General features: G+C 48.6%; 1 protein-coding gene across 1 annotated transcript in view; it reads left to right on the forward strand.

Moving 5' to 3' along the window:
* Positions 1-3,835: 3,835 nt before the first annotated feature.
* The window catches only part of KCNA1 (potassium channel, voltage gated shaker related subfamily A, member 1), a 4,772-nt gene continuing 3,285 nt past the window's right edge, over positions 3,836-5,322 (forward strand). Inside the window, exon 1 of the mRNA XM_005877017.2 lies at positions 3,836-5,207. The gene's annotated coding sequence lies outside the window, so the exon portion shown is untranslated. The remainder of the gene's footprint in view (positions 5,208-5,322) is intronic.

The raw sequence follows: 5,322 nt of genomic DNA on the forward strand, positions 1-5,322 counted from the left end.
AACCTTCTTCCCATCCTACTTTCAGCTGGTGACTTTGCTTCCTTTTTTACTGAGAAAATTGCTTCTGGTTGCATAAGTGAATGTCTACAAACTCCCACAAACACACCTACTAAACGACTGGTGTCTGAACTCTTCTCTCTCTCTCTCTCTCTCTCTCTCTCTCTCTCTCTCTCCCTCCCTCCCTTTTCTGTTGACTAATTGGCCTTTTCAAGGCCAATCCCTTCTTTTGGATCTTAGATCCCATTCTCCTTTTGCCTTCTCAAGAACATTGCTCCAGTTTTTCTACTGCATCAACAATTTTTCCTTTCCTACTGAATCATTCCCATCAGCACACAATAATACATATTGTAATAGCTCTTGTCTTTTAAAAAAAGTCTTGTCACCCTTCATCTTTCTTCAGCTATTTCTCCATTTTTTACTTTCTCTATTGACCCAAAATCTCCAAGAGTTTATTTACCCACTATCATCAGTTCTTCTCTCTTCATCTCTTTTCAACTCAATTATTCTAAATTCAATAGTCAGTTCTAAGTTCCTCATTCTACTTATCCTATTAGTAATATTCAATAAAATTGATCTCTCTCCTTCTTAAAACACTATACTCATTTGCTTTTGCAAATGCCTGCTCTCCTGGTTTACTCGCCCTCCTACTCACTCTTTCTTGCTCTTCTTTGCTGACTCTTTCTCCTTTTATTGGCCTCTAAGAATGAGGATATACTGAGGCACAATCTCTGGACATTTCCTCTTCTCTTCCCAGCTTCATGCCAAGTGCTCTGGTTCAATGCCCTAGCTTAACTACCATCTATGCCAGTAGTTCCCAATGGGGATGATTTTTCCCCCCAAGAGACATCTGACAATGTCTGAAGACATGTTTGGTTGTCACAACTGGGAGCAGGTGCTATTGTCAGCTAGAGGTAGAGGCCAGGGATGCTGTTGAACATCCTAAAATGCATAGGATAACAAAACAAAAATGCCCTCCACAACTAAAACGTATCCAGCCCAAATATCAACAGAGTCAAGGCTGAGAAACCCTCATTGGCCCAGTCATCTGAACTCTAGGCTAATATGCCCAATTTCCTATTAACATTGTCATTTGGATTTTTAACAGATAGCTCAGACTGAACATATCTCAAACTGAAGTTTGGATTCCCTCTGCCTCGGCTCAGGTTCCATAGAAAACAACCTGAGACAGGATTGACGCTTTAATGGCAGGTGTGATCCCTGGGGAACTGAGAGAAAAGAGAAAAGTGAGATAAAGAAGGATAGTGTGCAATTCAAGGTGGTGAGTTACCAAGCTTGCCACTGCTTCATGAGCCACAAAGAGATGCGGCCTTGTCATTAGACTATGTGGTTGTTTGTCTCTGAAATGAATACAAGGAGAAGGAATTTGTCTATAGGCTTCAACTTATCTCATATCTCCTACTGGGCAAGCTCCCACTGCTCCATTGAGTTAATGCCTCCATATGGCTGCGTTGTTCACCTGGATTTTTGCAGTCTCGAGGAATCCAGATTCCACTCATTGCAGTGTGGTCAACCTCAGGAAGCAGAGCTCTGTGCCCACACAGAGTTGGCTGTCTCAGCAGTGGCTGAGGCAGTACAAGTGGCCACAGGCAAGAAGATTGGAGAGGTGCCCTAACCGGTTTGGCTCAGTGGATAGAGCGTCGGCCTGCAGATTGAAGGGTCCCGGGTTCGATTCCGGTCAAGGGCATGTACCTTGGTTTCGGGCACATCCCCAGTAGCGGGTGTGCAGGAGGCAGCTGATCGATGTTTCTCTCTCATCGATGTTTCTAACTCTCTATCCCTCTCCCTTCTTCTCTGTAAAAAATCGATAAAATATTAAAAAAAAAAAAAGAAGAAGATTGGAGAGGCAGAGAGAATCCGAGAAGGGGCCTCAACTGCCCAATACAGTAATACCTAAGATACACGAGATACCAGACTCTGGGTAGCTCACATTATGACCATCCAATCAAAGCTTCCAGTAAAGGACATTACCATCTACCTAGTTACAAACCTAGGAGATATTCTTGAAACATGTCTTTGCCCCACATTCAAAATCCTGCCGTCTCTATTTTTAAAATGTAATCTTATGCCAATCCCTTCTCATAAGCCTATCACTATCTTCCTTATTTAAGCCATTATTGCCTGTGCTACTTAATAACCTCCAACCTCATGCCTCATTTCCTGTAGCCAGAATAATCTTTACAAACAGTAAATCTTATTATATTACTTCATGGATCCAAGTCCTCCAATAGCTTCCATTGCACTCAGAATAAAATAAAATATTCTTACAGTGGCCTGAGATGCCCTGTACTACCTGCCCTCTGCCTAGTTTTCCAACCTACCTTCTACAACAGCCTCCCTTGTCACTCCTGCCTAGCTGCATTGTCTCCCTAACATGTTAAGCTTGCCCTTGCCTTAGCACCTTTGCATTGGCTCTTACACCTATCCTGATCTTCCTAGTCCTTGCTCTCTCTCTTCTTGAGGTTCTTTATTGAAATATTACCTCTACAGAGAGCTTGCCACTGCTTCATGAGCCTTCCTGGCCATGTAAATCTGATTTGTTAGTCGCTATCCCCTTTTCTTAATTTTCTTTACCTAGCATTATAATGTGTGGTTTATCTGTTCATTGTCTGTTTCTCCCACCAGAATATGATCTATGTGAGGTCTGAGATCTAGTGTGCCTTCGTTATTACCGTGTCTCCAATGCTACAATATGTCTAACTCATAGTTGGGGCTGAGCAAATATTTGTTGAATGAACAGATATCTCCCAACCCTTACCAACGGCGGGCTTGTATTAAGAATGATGAGTCCCCAGCTTAACAATTTTCTCCCAGTTCCTTAGCGGTCCAGTCTTGCTCTAAACCAGTGGTGGCGAACCTATGACACGCGTGTCAGAGGTGACACGCGAACTCATTTTTTTGGTTGATTTTTCTTTGTTAAATGGCATTTAAATATATAAAATAAATATCAAAAATATAAGTCTTTGTTTTACTATGGTTGCAAATATCAAAAAAATTCTATATGTGACACAGCACCAGAGTCAAGTTAGGGTTTTTCAAAATGCTGACACGCCGAGCTCAAAAGGTTCGCCATCACTGCAAACACTTCTATCCGCTAGGGATGTGGCAAAGCTCCTGATCTTACCATGCACCCTAATAAAACCCCACATTTAGTAACCTGTGATCCCACTCAGCCTGCGAATCTCTTCTGGAAAGGCAGTCGCCAAAAGCTGAATCTGGGCAAGTGCATCCACAGGAGTCTAGGCTCTAGGGAGATGACAGTCGCAGAGGTGTTTAAAGAAGGAAGGGAGCGGGAGGCACAAGAGCAGAGTAGGGAAGCCAGAATTGCCAGGACCTGGTCCGAAAACGTCTGTCAGGTCCAGCAGGTTATTTGTGATGGGGCAGTAACAGCAGCAGCTGCAATCACAGCAGTAGCAGCAGCAAAAACAAGGTACTTGACAGTACTGTAGCGCAAAGCTTTATGGTTTCTTTATTTTTCTTTTATTTATTTAGCAATAAAGCAGTAGTACAGAAAGGTAGAATTAGTGGGATAGCATATGTGTGTGGAAAGTGGGAAAAGGGCAGAGCTTTGCTCCTAAAGGAAAAGCTGGGGTAGGGATCCGGAGGAGCCGCGGGAACAAATACTTTTATTTTGCTGTAAAGAAGGCTGGAGCCTGAATCTGGGGGAGGGACTTAACTAGTTCCGTACCCAGAATTATTGTACTGCCTGGGCAACCCCGCCGAGGCCCCTGCTTTCCTCTAGCCACCAGGGAGTGGAGAGCTCGCAGCCATCGGCTTTGATTACAGAGGTGGGCGGCACAGGCAGGAGGTAAGGAGATCCGGTCGTGCGAAGGGGTGGTCCAACGCAGCAGGCGGGACCAATCGGCAGCGACTCCGGGCTCCGGCAGCTCCTTAGAGACTCGCCGCATTCGAAGTACCGGCTCTGCTGGCTGCTGGCTTTCGCGCCGCCGCCGCCGAGGCGCAGCGCCTCTGGGGGCACTGCTGGTGCTGCATTCGGTGGTGCACCACGCACACCCTGGCTGGTGCTGCCCTGCGCCTCTGTGCGGACCCTTTCCCCAAGAAGTTGCACGCCTTGCATGTGGCCCTGTGGAGGCACTAGGCCGGGAAAAGAAGCTGCGGGAGGAGGAACATGGTGGGAGGTGGGCAGGCGACTTGCTTCTCAGATTAGTCCCAATTAGCACCCGGTTGGCAGATCACCGCACTAAACCATGAAGCCTTTGGCGGTTGGCCATATTATCAGTATTTAAAAATAATCTGATCTTAAGAAAACTTGCAACTCCCGTCGCGGGTCAAAGAGGGACACACTCTCAACATCACCTCCTCGCAGTGACACGGTGTAAAACAAACCCAGGTGATCCCCAACTGCAGAGCTCTCCCTCAAGTCCGCATCTCTCCGAGAACGGCGCGGAGAAGCGGGGTCGGCTCTGCCAAGAGCGCCCGGCGGGAGGGGCGAGATGGCACGCCGAACGCGGCCAACAAAGCGGATTATTGTGGGACTGCACAAACGCAACCCCATCCGAGGAGTTTTGCCAGGAACACCGCCGCCTGCATTGCGTCGGACCTGACCATTTGAAATGTGCAATTCCCGGGGAAGGTCACGGCCAGGGACCTTGCGTGTGCGGGGCTGTGGGCCATAGGAAAGAAGAATTGGGTCTGCTTTTCTGGCAGAAGGAAAAAGCTGTGCTGGCAAGAGTGGGAACTGAATGCAACCCCCCTCTGTGGAACCACCCCCTCATATTTTCCATCTACCTCCTTGCTCCTGCCCTCCCCCGCCCTCCCCAACCTACGCCCGGGTGGGCCAATCGCAGCTCCGCATTCCAGGCGCTTTCTCAGGTTTCTGCTGATCTTGCAGCGCACAGAAATGGACCGAGCGGACCGGCCACCGCTCGCATCTTGCCCCACTCGGCGCTCGTAACCGCTCCCGGCGCACCGCGGAGCCCTGGCGAGGTTCACACGGGGGTGCGGGAAGCGGAGGGCACCTGAGAGCCATGTAGACCCAAGCTTTCGCTCGCCCGCCTCCGTTGGGATCGCATCAAGGACTCCCAAAGTGTTCGGAGGGGGCGAGGGTGCCGTGTTCCGTCATTTGCTTCAGAGCTTCGGGAGAGGGTGGCATTTTGCTTTTCTGCCTCGCATCCCCCGGAACTCCCTGCACCAGAGAGAGGACGGCGTCTCCAGGTTGCTGACAACGGGTGAGAATGGGGACGGGGAATGGACATTTCCCCGCAGTGGCTCAGAAAGGCGACTGTCCAGCTGAAGGGGCATAGGACCAGGGAGTGAGGGCGGCGAATTTGCCCCGGCGCCTCG

The sequence above is a fragment of the Myotis brandtii genome, unplaced genomic scaffold, assembly GCF_000412655.1.
Source record: "Myotis brandtii unplaced genomic scaffold, ASM41265v1 scaffold504, whole genome shotgun sequence".
NCBI classification, from domain to species: domain Eukaryota; kingdom Metazoa; phylum Chordata; class Mammalia; order Chiroptera; family Vespertilionidae; genus Myotis; species Myotis brandtii.